A 19612-nucleotide genomic window follows, 5' to 3' on the forward strand; every position below is an offset into this window, starting at 1 on the left:
CGGTGTCCAACATAAATTATAAGCAAAGGTACTTTTGTATCCACTTCAGAACAAAATAGGATTCAACCCGACCTAGTGTGCACGTTTCTGCACTCTTATAAACTCATCCCAAAACATACCAAGAAGCGCTAGAAGTAACGTTAGTGTGAAAATTGTTATTTAGTTGTTGTTTTTTTTAGTTGGGACTAACAAGCAGTTCTCTTCTGTGACAAGTTCTTGTTTATTCCATGGTTATTTTTTTCTTCAATAAGGCCACTTATGGACTTTGAAGATCGAGTTATACAGATTTAAATAATTCATAACCTATGGATGGGATCTATTGATTTAGTCAAAAATACTTCGTTATGTGTGACTATCAATAGTGGAATCAAGTTGTTTTGCGGATGTTGTATTGAAGATTTCGAAGATTGAAGACTTTGATATATATATATATATATATATATATATATATATATTGGTTTGATTATCTGATTGACTTCATTAAATGGGACAACAAGGAGATTTTATTTAGAACAAAACAACCTTGCAGAATAAGTGGTTCTTTTAGAAAATAAACCTTGTATAATCAAGTAGTTTACTTGGTAACACAAACCTTTATTTCCCGATTCAAGGAGTTTAAAATATGAGTATAACTTATGTATTTAAGTGGTTCATATATTAAATGGGAAAACCTTGACTTAGGATTAAATCACCTTGTCCCTTTATGAATAAAACTGAGTTGGAATCGTATAGTTTTCTTTGATTGTTTGATTAACGTATTAAAGGAAATCTTAGTTATCCGGTTGAAGGCGGCGTAGCAATAATCTTTACGATGGACTATGTAGCAACTTGTAACAGTAACTGGTTCACATTAAGGGAATCGCGTGCGCAGGCCAGATTGGTTGTAGGAGCATGTAATACTTAATTCTGAGATTATTCAAAATTGAACTAGGTCATGGGGGTTTTCTTCCATGAAGTTTTCTCCGGCCAACAAAGTTGTTGATTTGTAAGATTTTACGTTTTTATGTTATGTTTGTCATTTAATGGTAAAATAAATATTCATGTCCATTATGATATGCTTGAAATAATTTCAATATTGTCTCTCAATGGTCTTTTTCACACAAGATCATTCAAAGAGAGTTGCATAGAGGTAATATACTGAAAATTGGTGGTATATTCAGTAACCTCTTTTATTCGGATATATAAAAATGTTGTGTTTGCATTATGGAGCATCCTTGGGTGAGTAACATACGGAAATATTGAACCTTTGGGTAAACGATGGTAGCATGATGCTAGTGCATCATGTTATATCCTCGGGTAAGCAACACAGAAAAAATGATGCATTTTATCCACGATGCACTTTCAGCCAATATTTCTACAAATATAAATCTGGGAGAAGTTTGACACTCACCACCTCCCACTTTCTTTAAATGTAACGTTAGACAAGGTAATCACCAAAAATTCCAAACGATGCATCCACGAGGAAGCAAAAGAGCATAATGATGCATTTGCATCATGATGTATCCTCGAGAAAACGACACACATAATAATGCTTCATCGAGCAAACAACATTTCCCAGTGATGCATCTCTGAGTAAGAGACACATGGAAATGATGTATTCACTCTATTATGCATTCTCGAATAAGCAACACACGTAAAATGATGCGTTTCTTGTTCTTAGCCTACATACCCTCCCTATAAATGTCTTAGTCGTATCTACACATATAAGAATCTTGAAGGAATTTGACATTCACCACCTCCCTTTTCCTTTAAATGCAACATTAAATCAAGTAAGCATCATAAAGTATAAATGATGCATCCTCTAGTAAGCAACATAGAAAAATGATGCATCATTGGGAAGCAACATTCCATAATTATGCATCTTTGAGTAAGCAACACAGGAAAATGATGCATTCACTTCATGATCCATCCTTATACAAGAAACATAATCGTCAAGATGCCACACTTTTATCAAGTATGTATCTCAAGTTAAAGATAAAGTATCATCGTGACCAGTGACACATCATAGAGTATGCACCATTTCCAAATGTTGGATTAGCGTCAAGATGCATCACTTTTACCAAGCAATGGTGCATCATTATGATCAATGATGCATCATAAAGTAAGTATCGTTGTCAAATGACGAATTAGTGTTAATATGCGTCCTTTTTACTAAGTATGCTTCACAAGTTCGAGATAATACATTATCTCCTTTAATGCCACATCTCAGGGCTTCCGCCATTAAAATATGTCGGGTGTCATACAATCGATCCATCAAAATTAATTAACTCAACACAATTTTTAGTGTTTTGGATTATAACGACGGATCAAATTTGTATGAGGTTGCCAACTAATTGGTTCACTTAGTAAGAAGGGAAGTGGTGGAATGTTTATAATATGGAAGGGTAGGTAGAGTAATCTGAGTGAATATATATGGTTCTCCAGGTTTGTTTTGGTTTTGATGAGAAAAATCATCTTCTAGTTGAAAGGCAAGTGAGAGAGAAAACCTTAATTAAGGAAAAAACAATAAAAATTATCCAAAAACAATTTATTCCCTTTAATACAATAACTAATTTCTTTTATTGAAAAAAAAAGACTAACTAATTTAACTTTTATTTTGATGGATTAAAATATTCAAACAAATCTAGCTTTCAAAAGTGATGGGCTCTCATAGGCACAACAAATTAATCAAGATATTTTCCACTAATTAATTAGTAATATAGTGGTAGTAGGAATTGTTCCCAAAGAGAGTTGTGTAATTGATAGGTTATTTGGATCAGAAAATTAAATAAAGTAAATACTAAAAAGGGGATATTGGATTGATCGATTAAAGAAATAAGAAGAAAGAAATGATTAGGGAATTGTTCATCGTTACCAAACATTAAGACGATTAACATACATGTTCACCTTTCGTTAGAATCATATATCACCAACCGTATAATAACATCTAGATCAGTGTTATCCCTAAAACTCCTTTTATCACTGGATACAGAAGTTCTCGCCCACCTGATTTTATTCATCTGAACCACCAAGTAGTAAATTACTCAAGGTGGTAATCCAACCGAACGCTTTAGGTTTTGTGAATTTAGGTTTATCCCAATATTTAAACTCTTAGATTAAGGTCCACTTGTTAATGTTGTCTTTGCTAGAAATTTCTCTACAGAATTTCCTTTGCAAGGTCTCATAATTATCTACTTGTGTAGATAATTGTTCGATTATTACACTTATCTCACAACTTTCTACTAGTAATAGAATGAACAATAGATCAATTCGATTGTACACTTGAACAATCTAAAAATCAGTCATAAATATTATATATAGTGAAGACAAACGATAAGATGATTAAAACTCCAAATAAATTTGTATAACTAACAAAGCTTCTTGTTTAGAACATTGAATTCATCCATAAACAAATAAAGGTTTGGATACGCATTATGCAAATAAAGAAGAAAAGAATATATCTCATGGTTTACCCCCCAGAATATATAGATGTAAAACCTAGCCTCCCCTCTATATTTTGGTGATGAAACCCTAATAAAATGTGTCTAGAAACTCTTGAAAAGTCTCCTTAAATATTTCCAACAACCATAGGGTTTGAGTTTTCTTCGGAACTAAGTTTTCCATATTTGGTGAGTATTTTCGTCACTTTTGAAGGTGGTATCGGTCTTACCCGAAATCCCGAAATAGGTAGGGATCGGTTCATACTTGATCCTCAAATTGTTCTGCCCATAACTTTTGCATACGAACACGAAATGTCCTCATTTTTTTTCGTATATTCATCCTATACAACATAGAGTTGAATATTCCTATTTGGTCGATTTTCTCCTGGTCCTTAGTCCCCGACTCATGTTTATGTCTGTTTCAGCACTCTTTTCGCTCATTTTGGATGATTCTACCTAAATAAGACAAACAAAAGAAAAAAAGAGTAATACAAGGTAATATGAAAGAAACATAGAAAATAAAAGCATGGAATATATAACAAAATTCTCCCACACTTAGATTTTGATGTTCCTCGAGAAACTACCCAACCTAAACTAAATCCTAATTCATTTTTTCTTGAATCACGGTTACACTTAGCATGTGCAAAAAGCCTTTAAACCCCTAGGTGTTCCAAGTGGACGAGTTATAATCTCATGAGGGTCTAAAAGAGGTATATCCACAAAACCTGCTCCAATCTCTAGCCACGAAAGAACAGTAAATGGAAAACAGCAAGCAAGCTAAATAAATAGCCTACATATGTTCTTTAGCTACAAGAATCAATATCCCATGTGAATTCTAATCATCACACATAATCAATCACTTTCACGTGACAATCATATATAAAATCAAACTTAACTCAAATAGTCATTGATATATACTTGATGCGATGTTTTTCAACAATATGCACAATTCTCTCGTATTTGCACGTAAAATGTTTGTAAAACTTGAATCACATGGATTGATAAAAGAATAGAGATGGAATAGGGAAGTGTGCAGATGTTGACTAAGGTGAATGATGTTACCCAAAATATTTGTATGAATTGTCAAAGAATTATTTATATATAGCGCAATAATTGAGACCAGCACCCATTTACCGACATCATGATCATATCTTTTGGATCCAAGATAGTTCTCATGGATCATGCGTTCCACGCTTGTTTAGGCGACGGATACAGAGAGAATACACACATATTTCCACCCAATTGTCAATATCCACATAAAATCTCTCGGATTTGTAATATAATAATGATGTGATTTCACTCAATTTATCGATAATATGATTAGATCTTGTGATTCTAAGGGCATGCTTCTTATCAGCAGATTACATGATAGTTCACATGCATCCTGCGTTCCATACTAGTTTAGGCGACAAAGACAGGGAGAACACACACGTATTGCTATCAAAGTGTCGAATACCACATCAGATCTTTTGGATTTGCTATAAATGATAGTAACATGGTAATAATCAAGCCTGATTTTTATGTGTTGGCTCACTTTTTAAGTGTATAAGACAATTGCAAATTATTGCATATAACCAACCAATTTGATTGGTTTTCTTTGTCTTTGGAGCTTCTATCTCAACCACTGATTCATCCTCGCGACAACATAAAAGCAATACTAGGGTCGCACCAAATCACTTAAAGAAACATATAAACTGTAAAAGATAAAAAAGAAAATGATTTATTATTGATAGATTATGAGTAATGCATGCACAGGTTCTTGTATTGATTTTCCGTAGACCACTATGCTATTTCTAGCAATTGAGTTTTGCATATGAACAAAATGTTTCTCCGATATAACGGGTATTTTATAGCCAAAAGAATCGTTTCAACCTAGAAGGTTTAGGGTTCTCCTAATTAGCTCAGAAAACTCAAAAACATGAAGTTTCAAATAGTCGAGAAATCATAGAGTCTTTTTATTTTTTATGAGTATATAAATATACTAAAAACATCATAAAAAGTGAATATTAATAATGATATAATACCAAACTGAAAAGTCAAGAGTACCCAAATATACCTCAAGCTAAAACTTTTCCTACCTATAAGTCCTTTCTCCGAAAGTGATTGTCTATGGACTGAGTTGAGAGAATGCAACTAATCGGTTCACACTTCATGTGATCGTCTATGGATACGAGATAGAGACAACACAACAACGAAGTATGTTTACTTGATAAAAAGGTTCGGACTTAACCAAACATAATAGGATTGCTTATCAAGTAAATAGGAGTGAACATTTGTGTAATTTACTTTAATTATAATAAAACAATTACAATGCGGAAATATAAAGTAAATGACACAGCAAGATTTTGTTAACGAGGAAACCGCAAATGCAGAAAAACCCCGGGACCTTGTCCAGAATTGAATACTTTCAGGATTAAGCCGCTACCTAAAATTAAACCAACTTCGTATAGTTGAGACCAAGCAACTAAACCTATAGTTCACCTAGTTCCATCTGTATTCCCACGCCTCCAACTTATGAATAACTCACGTACTTGGAACAATTCCTTTGGTTCGTATTCCAAACAGTAAAGGAACAACAAATCTGTTTGGTATCAACTCTCTTCAACCAAGTGATGTGAGTCGGACAAAGGTTCTTCTGTTTATCTTAACATAAACAACTTCGTCAGGTTCTTAGATCTATCTTATGTTCAATCACCGAAGTAATTGTTAAGATTCTGCAATCAATACTTTTAATCACAAAGAATAGTATTGATGCCGATCAACACAACTAATCAATCCAATCTACCACATGGATAAACCGATTATAGTTGGATCCTCTTATACCGAAACAAGTATTGTGTACACCAAAGATTATGAACCCCAAATAAGAAATCTTCAATATCTTATTTGTCTTCAAATCTTCTTAGATCTTCAATAAACACCTGCATACAACAACTTGAATCTCTTATGATCAATCACGCACAGAACGGAGTCTGTTAACAATGGATTATCACAAGATCGTCTTTAGCACTAACAACAGTCTAAATATCCATGTCGAAACTTCGATCTAGTTTGATTAAATCTTATAACAGAAGAGAAGATTCTCAAGCATAAACAAAATAGGTGCAATCAAAGTTTAATCACCGTTAGTCAATCAAATTAATCGAAAACACAAGATAAACCGCAATTATCTAGTTTCCCACCAATGGTACTCGTAGAGCTTCTCAATCCCAAAGAAGACTTTAAACTCAGCGGCCGTAACAGATTTCGCTTAATTAGGTTACTATCCTCTCCGAATAGGCGGCTTCACCAGTAACAACACAACCTAGGAAGTTTCCTGTCACGAAGGATTAGTTTCCTAGAAATGCAAACTTCAAGTATTTATAGACAAGGAAGTTTGGACACCAAGGAGTTTCCAAAATCGAAAATATTCTCAAAGATATTCAATATATTCCAAATTCGGTTTACATAATTCCTGGAAATGCTCTGTCCAAAATAATGACCGAAAATCTCTTTGGAAAATCTTAACTAGTAAATGCACATTACTAATTCTCATTTTCCTAAAATAAAATTAACAACCTTAAATAAAAGATTCTTAACTTATTTATATTTCGATCCTGGGATTTTTTTCCTGTAGCTATTAAGGAATAACTTTGAACAATAAAAGATAAACGTTATTGTACGTGTTCAAAGTATGTCGACATCCTTACTTTGTAAGTCCTCTTTCATACATACAACCTTGAAACCGATTTGCCACACTTCCAAATAAGTTTAGAATTGGTTTATCTGACTTTCAAGAACTATGCGATTGATTAAGAAACACTCAATCACAAATCATGGGTTTAATGGTTCTATCAAAACAAGTTTCGGTTCTACCTCCATGTGAGTACTGTGCATAGTCAGACAAGCTTTCCAAAATTCGGTTGAATAGGTACTAGGATTGGTTCCCCACATATATATGGTATCTAACTTATATGTGTTGTACATGTCCATAGGATCGGTTCCCTTTGCCTAAAAACGTGTTGCACATGTCCATAGGATCGGTTCCCCTTTCTGCTACAAACTTGATGCACCTCATACAATGATCGATTCCCCTTTCTGATGTGTTGCACCTCTTCATAGGATCGGTTCCCCTTTACCCAGATTCGGTTCAACAAATCACAAACTCAATCATTCCATCTCAGGTGATTACTTATGATCGGTTTCACTAATAAAAGTCATACCAATACATAAGTCAGGCCTTTGTGAATAGTTTTACCAAGAACACAAACAAGTCGTGAGCGGTTAAACTAAATCACACATATTGGATGTTCACAAGACATGCAATGAATCACAATACCAATAACGCCTGACGATTTCCTTTTCGATTCATAAACAAGTTTATGGACTTACTTCCTTAAAAGACATGTAAAACATTGTTTCCTGGATGAAATCCTCACCTCATACCCATACATAATCACGACAGCATTTAAACGACTATGTCGACGTCTTATCTACAAAGTTTAACGGTTAAGCAATAAACTTCATATTGTACTCCTTAATACCATGTCTATCTAGAGTGTTCATGCTTCGCAGTTTCGTTTTTAATATGCACGACTTGAAAGATACGTAAGGGAATGAAACAGTTCAAGTCAAATATCACTAACCTCAAGTGGAAGGATGATGTTGTCGTTGTAGCTTCTTACTTCTTCACTTCTTCAAGTCTTCACAATACTTGTAATGTCTCATATCCTAATACTTTCAAGCTAACCTATACGAAGTTGACTCTAGTACATAATCAAGCGACTCTTAAAATGGGTTTCGATTCACTAAAATATGACAACCAAACTTGACATACCAACGCTTGGTGGGTTCAACCGAGCTATGCTCTAACAATCTCACCCTTTGTCAATTTTAGTGACAAAAATCTTACAATTATATGGATAAACAAATTACAAGAATTCATTACACATACGCTTGATTCCCGAATTCAACAGCACAATAACCTGCATTCATTCAATCCTTAAATGCCGTTGTTGACATTATAATAACAAATCTAATACTCCACCTAAAGGTGAGATAGGTAAATTTCATCAATCCTCACATCTTTGTTATACCAATTAATATGATATGCTACTGCCCCTTAGTCTATGCTTTCACTCTTTCGTTAGATAAACATTTAAGCACAAATGTTCTTTTCCTTAGTGATACCAATCAATATAAAATCAATACCAGTATCACTTGTTTACTCCATATATTTCTCCCCCTTTTTGTCTCAAAATGACAAAGAAACGAAAAAGTATAGGACAACACGAAAAGAATCTTACAAATCTCAAAATAGACTTGCAAACCTATAGAGTTGAGCACGAGGGTTCCACACACCATTTTTGATAACCAATATCAAAACCGAAACTACAAAGTAATTTGTTTTGATATGTTATCAAGGAAATAATTGCCCGAAACAATTTTCCCTATTTAGTTTAGCAAACCAAAAATCAACTAAGCAACTTAGTCCCTTTGCTAAACCGATTATACAAATACAACCGCTTCATTCGATAAGACCAAAATAAAGATAACTCTATTTTTCTCACCAGGTTTTAATTATCCATATAACTTAGACCTTTAAGTTTTAAACAAGACAAGTACTAGGATAGTTAACTAGCATTTCTTGTTAAGGCATTCGATTAGACTCGAATAACCGAAACCTCCACTTTGATAAGTTTAACTAAGATAAACTTAGTTTCTCTTATCCGGAATCGAATTGGACTAAACAACTCATCCCGTAAACCTTTTCTTTCGCTAAGCCATAAATAATTCATACAAACCAAATAAATAAACTTGCAAAATTATTCACCTCAACCGGAAGCAATTGAATCAACATAAGCATTATAACACCGCAATTGCACCGAAATTTTGTAAGCCTAAACAATTGATACCACACAATAAAGCAAGATAACAATAGTTTTTCTTAACCAGAAACAATTGAATCACACACACATCCATACACAAATCATGGAATAAAACATAAATTGTACTGAAATTTTGTTAAGCAAAAGAAAAATATATATGAAATAAAATCAGGCTTTTCTAAAACAGGAAAACAATTAACTAACAATATTGTTACCTCAAATTTTGCATCCACTTCTCCAATATGTTTGCATCTTCTTCTAGGGAGAATTGATATCGAAATATCATTATGTTGTTATCCTTATGTAAAACAAAAGAATAACAGCAGCCAACCTTTACCAGAGAAAGGTTGAAAATCGGTTTTAACAATTGCAAGCAAAAGTTGAAAACCGTCGAAACACATATGCTTTCATGCTAAACCAAAACCGATTCAACATATTGTGACTTTTTCACATATTGTTTCTACCAGAACCCCTCATGATCCTTTGATAAAGCCTACCAACATGGGCTAGAACTGAGTCCTGCTAAATCAAAAAGTCACCCAAACCATAAGGGTTCATAACATTATGAGATCGAATATCACGGTCAGGAAACCGAAATCAAACATCCCATAAACTGATTCAAATCAAAGGTATAAATATTCATTCATATTGATTTGCTTCTAGGAATCGGTCATACCAAGTCCGAATTCAGTGATTTTTGGCTTGTTTTGACCACAAAAGAAATAGCTACACATATATGATCAGTAGATATCAACATCATCAACTCAAAATTACCGTTTCTATCAAAAGCTCAAAAATAGATAGAGAAGGTATGAGTATAGAAGAAAATAAATCTCCCTAAAGATGTTAATTAGTCATATAATAATCGAGAGATCATGTGCTCAGTTTTTCATGTGCTTCCTCACCTTTAAAAATATTGAGCACTAAGGTGAGCATGCACATTCTAACACAACTAGGTTGTGTTGAGTTGATACTTATATTGTTCGTCACGAGTGACTAAGACCGAATCAACATTATTGACCTCTTGCTTGGTTTGTTTTCTCTTGTTCCATCTCTTGTTTTTCTTCTTTGACTTGTGATGAAGAGTGTCATTATCACAACGTCCACTAGTACAAGAGAATTCAGACATGATGTCTCTCTTTAGTCTTTAAAGAAGAATCTTGTAATTATTGTCATCAACAATTAGCAGCTGAGAGTCATTCTTGTGACTAACTTTTGGTTTCTTCTTGGCTATGGAGGACTTCAGGACCCATTTAGAGTTGGATTTCGCAGGAGCAGCTTTCTCCTTCATACCATTATGATCTTGTTTTTGCATTTAAAAAGTCATCCCTCTTTCTATAATTGGGTCTTTTATGAAACGACCTTGTCGAGTGATATGCAAAATTTGAACTATCATCATAATAGTTCTTTTTCCTAAACTTAGGACAATACCGATATGAGTTACTTTGGGGAGCAATCTTAACCAATTCGTTTGATACATAAGAAAGTGTGTCTTTTAACTTACGTATATTGCATCCCTATTCCACATGCCCTTTATTACCACAATAACTACAATGCTTAGTAACATACGAAGTGTGAGTTTTAATGTTACCTTTTTGTGGATCATCTTGCATTGGAGCTCGATGATTTCTCTTCCTTCTCTTCTTCTTCTTATCTTTGTTCAACTTTGTTGATTTCTTGACATTAGCAGAAGTGCTCTCTTTGATTGTCGCACTTGAAGAGAATGATTGAACATGATTTTTAGGCTTGACTGGTTTTACTTCTTTACACGAAATACAAGCATTTTTTGCATCAGTAGAAGCATCTGGTTTAGAAGAATTTTTAGCTTTAACAAATTTTACCTCTTTGCTAATATTTGAAGCATCTATTACCTTATAGCCCAATCCTCGTGTATTACGATGATTTCTACTTGCTTCTAACATTGAGGTTAAATTGTTTGAGCTAGAATTGAACTTTTTAAGGTCCAAATTTTCTTCTTCCAACATCTTGATTTTATCAAGAGCACTAGCTAGATCAGCCTCAAGGTTTTTTTCTCGGGAGAGATATTCACCTTCTTTCTTTTCAAAACTCTTTTGTTGAGAGTTAATCCGTCGCATCACGATCTTTATCTAAAAGCTCCGCTCGAGAAAGACTAGCACTTGCTTTTTCCTCAAGATTCTGTATACATTTGGAATCAGTTTTCTTTGCTTCCTCAAGGAAATTGTTAAGCCTTTTTTTCAGAGAATGAACCTCTAATGAAGCTTCTCTTTTTAGAGAAACAAATTCAGACTTTGAGGAGTCAAGGCCAATGATAAGTTGATCAATCATAGCTTGGAGACAATTTATATCGTCTAGCTGTTTCTTCTCTCTTTTTAATGCAAGAATTAGTTCAGTTGAACATGAGAGAATTTTTTTCGCTTAATTCATTTTGATGAAAATGTTTCTATATTCGATGGATCAATGTTTTTCTTGTCATCAAGAAGAGTTTTTTCAGAGTCTGAATCATTGATTACACATACATGACTTAGCTTAATCATGTCATGAGAACATTCAGAATTATTATCAGAAGAGCAAGTAGAACTTGACGAAGAAGCTCCTTTTAAACATTTATTAAAATCAAAACTTTCAACGTCTTGCGATACGTTAACTGAGTCTTTCTTTAGTTTTCGCTCTCGCTAAACTTTACTTTAACTCGTGTCTTATAGGTTGGATCGCATCAAACACAGATTATTAGATCTTTTCGTGTTTGCCTACTCTGATACCAATTGAAAAGGCGAGGGTACCCAAATATATTTCAAGCTAAAACTTTTTCTACCTATAAGTTCTTTCTCCGAAAGTGATTGTCTATGGACTGAGTCGAGATAATGCAACTAATCGGTTCACACTTCGTGTGATCGTCTATGGATACGAGATCGAGACAATACAACAACGAAGTATGTTTACTTGATAAAAAGGTTCGGACTTAACCAAACACAGTAGGATTGCTTATCAAGTAAATATGAATTAATGTTTGTGTAATTTACTTTAATTATAATAAAACAATTATAATGCGGAAATATAAAGTAAATGACACAGCAAGAATTTGTTAACGAGGAAACCGCAAATGCAGAAAAACCCCGGGACCTTGTCCAGAATTGAATACTTTCAGGATTAAGCCGCTACCTAAAATTAAACCAACTTCGTATAGTTGAGACCAAGCAACTAAACCTATAGTTCACCTAGTTCCATATGTATTCCCACGCCTCCAACTTATGAATAACTCACGTACTTGGAACAATTCCTTTGGTTCGTATTCCAAACAGTAAAGGAACAACAAATCTTTTTGGTATCAACTCTCTTCAACCAAGTGATGTGAGTCGGACAAAGGCTCTTCTGTTTATCTTAACATAAACTCCTTCGTCAGGTTCTTAGATATATCTTATGTTCAATCACCGAAGTAATTGTTAAGATTTTTCAATCAATACTTTTAATCACAAAGAATTGTATTGATGCCGATCAACACAACTAATCAATCCAATCTACCACATGGATAAACCAATTATAGTTGGATCCTATTATACCGAAACAAGTATTGTGTACACCAAAGATTATGAACCCCAAATCAGAAATCTTCAATATCTTATTTTTCTTCAAATCTTCTTATATCTTCAATAAACACCCGCATACAACAACTTGAATCTCTTGTGATCAATCACGCACAGAACGGAGTCTGTTAACAATGGATTATCACAAGATCGTCTTTAGCACTAACAAAAGTCTAAATACTCCTGTCGAAACTTCGATCTAGTTTGGTTAAATATTATAACAGAAGAGAAGATTCTCAAGCATAAACAAACTAGGTGCAATCAAAGTTCAACCATCGTTAGTCAATCAAATCAATCGAAAACACAAGATAAACCGCAATTATCTAGTTTCCCACCAACGGTACTCGTAGAGCTTCTCAATCCAAAAGAAGACTTTAAACTCAGCGGTCATAAGAGATTTCGCCTAATTAGGTTACTCTCCTCTCCGAATAGGCGGCTTCACCTGTAACAACATAACCGAGGAAGTTTGCTGTCACGAAGGATTAGTTTGCTAGAAATGCAAACTTCAAGTATTTATAGACAAGAAAGTTTGAACACCAAGGAATTTCCAAAACCGAAAATATTCTCAAAGATATTCAATATATTCCAAATTCGGTTTCCATAATTCCTGGAAATGCTCTGTCCAAAATAATGACCGAAAATCTCTTTGAAAAATCTTAACTAGTAAATGCACATTAATAATTCTCATTTTCCTAAAATAAAATTAACAACCTTAAATAAAAGATTCTTAACTTATTTATATTTCGATCCTGAGATTTTTTTCCTGTAGCTATTAAGGAATAACTTTGAACAATAAAAGATAAACATTATTGTACGTGTTCAAAGTATGTCGACATCCTTACTTTGTAAGTCCTCTTTTATACTTACAATCTTGAAACCGATTTGCCACACTTCCAAACAAGTTTAAAATTGGTTCATCATACTTTCAAGAACTATGCGATTGATTAAGAAACACTCAATCACAAATCATGGGTTTAACGGTTCTACTAAAACAAGTTTTAGTTCTACCTCCATGTGAGTACTGTGCATAGTCACATTAGCTTTCCAAAATTCGGTTGACTAGGTACTAGGATCGGTTCCCCACATATATATGGTATCTAACTTATATGTTGCACATGTCCATAGGATCCGTTCCACTTTGCCTAAAAACGTGTTGTACAAGTCCATAGGATCGGTTCCCCTTTCTGCTACAAACTTGCTGCACCTCATACAAGGATCGATTCCTCTTTATGATGTGTTGCACCTCTTCATAGAATCGGTTCCCCTTTACCCAGATTCGGTTCAAAAAATCACAAACTCGATCATACCATCTCAGGTGATTACTTAAGATCGGTTTCACTAATAAAATTTATACCAATACATAAGTCATGTCTTTGTGCATAGTTTTACCAAGAACACAAACAAGTCGTGAGTTGTTACACTAAATCACACATATTGGATGTTCACAAGGTATGCAATGAATAACAATCCCAATAACGCCTGGTTATTTCCTTTTCGATTCATAAACAAGTTTATGAACTTACTTCCTTAAAACACATGTAAAACATTGTTTCCTAGGATGAAATCCTCACCTCATACCCATACATAATCGCAATAGCATTTAAACGATTAAGTTGATGTCTTATCTACAAAGTTTAGTGGTTAAGCAATAAACTTCATATTATATTCCTTAATACAATGTCTATCTAGAGTGTTCATGCTTCGTAGTTTCGTTTTCAATATGCACGACTTGAAAGATAGGTTAGGGAATAAAACGGTTCAAGTCAAATATCACTAACCTCAAGTTGAAGGATGATATTGTGATTGTAGATTCTTACTTCTTCACTTATTCAAGTCTTCGCAATACTTGTAATGTCTCATATCCTAATACTTTCAAGCTAACCTATACGAAGTTGACTCTAGTACATAATCAAGCGACTCTTAAAATGAGTTTTGATTCACTAAAATATGACAACCAAACTTGACATACCAATGCTTGGTGGGTTCAACCGAGCTATGATCTAAGACAAACATTCCTAACTACCCCATACACTTAAACTCTACATTGTCCTTAATGTTGTGAACCGAGTATTCTGATTTCTGATGTAACAGCCTGGAAAAGCTCAAAAATTGTGCAATTCGGTAAGGAATTTGGCAAAACATCCTACACAAAAGTTGTTCGCCTAGGTCTTTTCTATAATGTGTCAAAAAAAGGCACAGTGTTTTGATAAATGGTCTGGCAGTTTACTCCGGACTAAGAGTCTTAGAGCATTGCTCGGTTGAACCCACCAAGCGTTGGTATGTCAAGTTTGGTTTTCATATTTTAGTATCAAAACTCAATTAAAGTCACTCGATTAAATGTGATAGAGACCAACTTTGTTTAGGTTAGACTATAAAGTCTAGGAACGTTGAGACATACAAGTATTACTTTGAAGACTTGAAGACGTATTGTCTACAACAGCGACATCATCCTTCCACTTGAGGTATTGTGATACTGACTTGACTTGTTTCAATTTTTATCATTGCTTTTAAGTCGTTTAAGATTAAAAACATAACATGCGAGGTTATATCTAATACTCTAGTATTAGACTTGATCATTTCGTATGATCAAAGTGTCAGGGATGAATATTTGATTACGAAGTATAACGTTTATCTTTTGAACTTCGGTTTTCATTGAATTTTTTTGGATAACCAATGAGGACCTAGGTAATAAATTTGGTAGAACCGATCTTGACTTATGTTGAGAGCTATGGTAGAACTGATCTTTACGTATGTTGATAACCTTGGTAGAACCGATCCTTACCTATTTTGGGATACATGGTAGAATCGATCCTAGCTATTGTTGGGAGTCATGGTAGAACCGGTCCCTACCTATACTTGGAGACTTGATAGAACCGATCTTATCCTATGTTAGGAATCATGGTAGAACCAGTCCCAAGAGCAAAACCGATCCTTCATATTCACAAATTACGTTATGTTTTGTGTGAGTTTGGAATTAACATTTGATAATTAGGAAAGTTCCATATGTCGACATAAGTTGGACATGCGTATAATTCTTAATTTTTATTGTCCAAAGATATTCCTTGATACTCAAGGTGATCCTAATCCGAAATATTTCTTTTAATAATTCTTATTTTTTTTAATCTTTTAATTAAGAGTTTTTAATTATATGCTTTTGATTTTCCAGCAAATCAAAATATATATATCTTGGAAAGTTATATTAGTTAAGTGCCAAACTAATATTAGATATTTTTTAATGAGAGATTTTGGAATTACAGGTTGGATATTAGTTGGAAATAGGAAAACCAAAATTAGGTACTTATTGCATATTTTGAGAGTATTTTTTGTTTTGGAATTTCCTTGTTTTCCAAACAACCTTGGTCTATAAATAATAGAGTTTGCATTTCTAGAAAAATATCCTAAGAGCCAGGAAAACTTCACTTGTATTGTTTCTGGTGGAGTCGTCTATCCAGAGAGGAAAGTATCCTAATTAAGCGAAATCTCGTACGACCACTCGTTTAAAAACTTCTGTGGGATCCAAAAGATCTACGAGTACCATTGGTGGGAAACTATATAATTGCATTGTTATTTTAGTTTTCGATTATTGATTTGACTGACTAACAGTTGTTGAAACTTTGATTGCACATAGTTTGATTATTCTTGAGAGCCTTTTCTCCTGACATAAGGGTCACTCAAACTAGATCAAAGTATTAACAGGATCTTTAGAACTGTTTTTATATCTAAAGACAACCTGTGATCATCCATTATTAACAGACTCCGTTTTGTGTGTGATCAATCATAAGTAGATTCAAGTTTGTGTTGTGCAGGTACATAAGAAGGCAATTGAAGATTTGAAGACAAACAGATTTTTCTTATTGGTTTTCTTATATCGTGATTTGTGCACACATCTTGATCGGATGGGATCCGACTTAGATTAGATTTTTAAAATCGTAAAGTAGTTTAGATCGGAAACTATCATTAGGTGGTATTCTTCAATATTCGAATATGATAGTTGTGAATCCGAATCTAAGTTATTGATTCGGATTGATCTTACCCGACAAATGAGTTTCCTTGTTTAAACAGAAGAGCCTTTGTCATACCTCACGAATATTTTTCTAAAAGATTGTCGGAGTAGGTACCAAACAATTTTGTTCCTTTACTATTTGGATGACGATCAAAAGGAGTCGAGTGCTTAAGACTTTACATCGGTAAAGCATCTCAAGATTGATTTTTTGTCTTGGGATTCACGTGCATGACCGGTAGGTCGTAGATGCGGGGATACTGAAGGAACTAAGTAACTAGGGGTAGTTTACTTGGTCCCAATGATAAGTTCATAATTCATATGATTTTACTGTCCATTCCATACTTGCTTTAGCTATTATTCTTGCATGTTTTCGTATTATTACTTTGGTTTTCTCTTATTTGTCTCTATTAGGTGAATCATCCAAAAAGGAGCTACAAAGTTCTTAAAAGAGCTAAGAAGAGAAGTTTTCCAAGTATCCAAGTGCCCAAGTCCAAGAGAAGTGGAAGAAGTACGACGAAAAGGAGCAAGACGCTCAAAATCAAGAGACGGGCCAAAGACGGATCTTAACTCATTCAAATTAAGGATTTCTCATAACCATCTTGAAGAGAATTGAAAGATAAAAAGAATGCAAAGAATGAGGTCATTCCGAGTTCGGATGAAGAAGTTGTGGCCAAAACAAGCTTTTATTGTATACCGAAGACAGTAAAGTTCGCGGGCAGGTTTTATACTTTAATTCCGAAAATATCTGCTGGAATTTGAAGTTTGTGGACTGGGTTCACGAACTTAGCAAGTGGAAAACGTGTATTGACACCTTGGAAGGCCTAAGGGCACGTTTGGGGTCATTATTTCGTTATTTCGGGTCGGGTTTTTGAACCGAACTAAATACTTGGAGACCAAACAATGTAAACCTATAAAAAGGGTATTAGGTTATGTAAAAAAGAATCGATAATCGAATCTCATATCACAAGTTCTACATCAAAACCTAGGGTTTACCCCTTTAAGGGTAAACCACCATTATTCATCTTCTTTGTAATATGAGTTGCTAAATCTTTTGTTGATTAAGGATGAATTCAATGTTCTAAGCATGAAGCTTTATTAATAATACAAATCTATTGAGAGTTTTTATCATCATCGTCTGTCTTTACCATATCTAGGGTTTATGAGTGATTCTTAGATTGATTTGGGATGCATACTAGATTAGTCTATTGATTGTTCTATTGCTAGTAGAAGTTATGAGATAAGTAATCGTCGATTAACTCTCTACACAAGTAGAAATCGGGAGACCTTACAGAGGGATTCTGTGGAGAAATCGTGTATGAAGACAACACCATCAAGTAAAGCTTGATCTAATAATTTAACTACTGGGATCAACTAAATTCACAAAGCTTAAGGCCTTCGATTGGATTACACCTTGAGTGATCTACTAGTTGGTGGTTCGTTGGATAAAATCTGGTAGTCGAGAACTTCCGTATCCAGTGATTGAAGGAGTTTTGGGGATAACACTGATCTAGATGTTATTCTACTGTTGGTGATGCATGATTCCAATGAAAGATAGATAAGTATTCTAATCTTGTTAACGCTTGGTAACAACAAAGGATTCCTTGATCATCTCTTTCTTTTATTATTATCTTTAATCAAACAAACCCCCTTTGTTATTTACCTTATTTTGCTGATCAAATAACATATCAATTACACAGCTCTCTGCGAGAATGATCTCTTACTACCGTTATATTACCAGTTAATTAGTGGGAAATATATTTGTTAATTTGTTGCATTAACGACACGCATACAAATTTTGGCGCTGTTGCCGAGGAGCAGTCGGTATATTTAGTTGTTACTTTTTATTAGTTTTATTATTGTTTTTAGAATTTCTTGTTAGTTTTTAATTTCGTTTTCTAGATTTTTATTTTCAGGTACTTAATCTCTAGCACCGAAAGACTAGGAGTACCAGAGGTGCGGAATTCAAACCCGTAAAGGAACGGTGTTACAAGCACGTCCACAGTTGCAAGAAGAACCTTCTACATCAATAATGGTAGGAGGTACAAATAATCCACCACCTCCACCTGCGGAGAGGAAGTTGGGAGAGTTGACATCTCCATGCTTAGATTCGCAACCACTGTGCATTACAATCACTAACCCAGTGGAGCTGAAATTGAATGTTCTTCATCATCTACCAAATTTCAAGGGACTTCCAGGTGAAGATCCGAACGTCATCTTCAAAAATTTCAACAAAAGATGACGAGTCTTAGGAAAAGTACTGAAGACAGTGATACAGCATTGTTGCAAGCTTTTCAATTCTCTTTAATAGACTCAGCGTAAGAATGGTTGTATTACCTTCCTCTAGGGAGTATTACAACATGGGGTTAATGAAAAAGATATTTTTAGAGAAGTATTTTCCTGCTTCTAAGGCAGCATCCGTACGTAAAGAGATTAGTGGTATTCTCCAATTTACCGGGGAGTCTCTTTATGAATACTGGGATAGGTACAAAATATTGGTGGCGAGTTGCCCTCACCATAACATATCTCCAACACTCATCATTCAATATTTCTATGAAGGATTACTTCCAGAGCAACAGAATTTGATTGATGCAGCTGCTGGTGGTTCACTTACTGAAAAGACAATCTCGCAGGCAACTAGTTTGATCGAGAGTATGGCTACGGATGCTCGGCAATTTTACACTAGAAATGACTCAAATGTAAGAAAAGTTAGAAATATGGAGGAGACTTCACAGTCAGAGCAACGGATAAACAATATAGAGA

The sequence above is a fragment of the Papaver somniferum genome, chromosome 2, assembly GCF_003573695.1.
Source record: "Papaver somniferum cultivar HN1 chromosome 2, ASM357369v1, whole genome shotgun sequence".
Classification (NCBI taxonomy): Eukaryota; Viridiplantae; Streptophyta; class Magnoliopsida; order Ranunculales; family Papaveraceae; genus Papaver; species Papaver somniferum.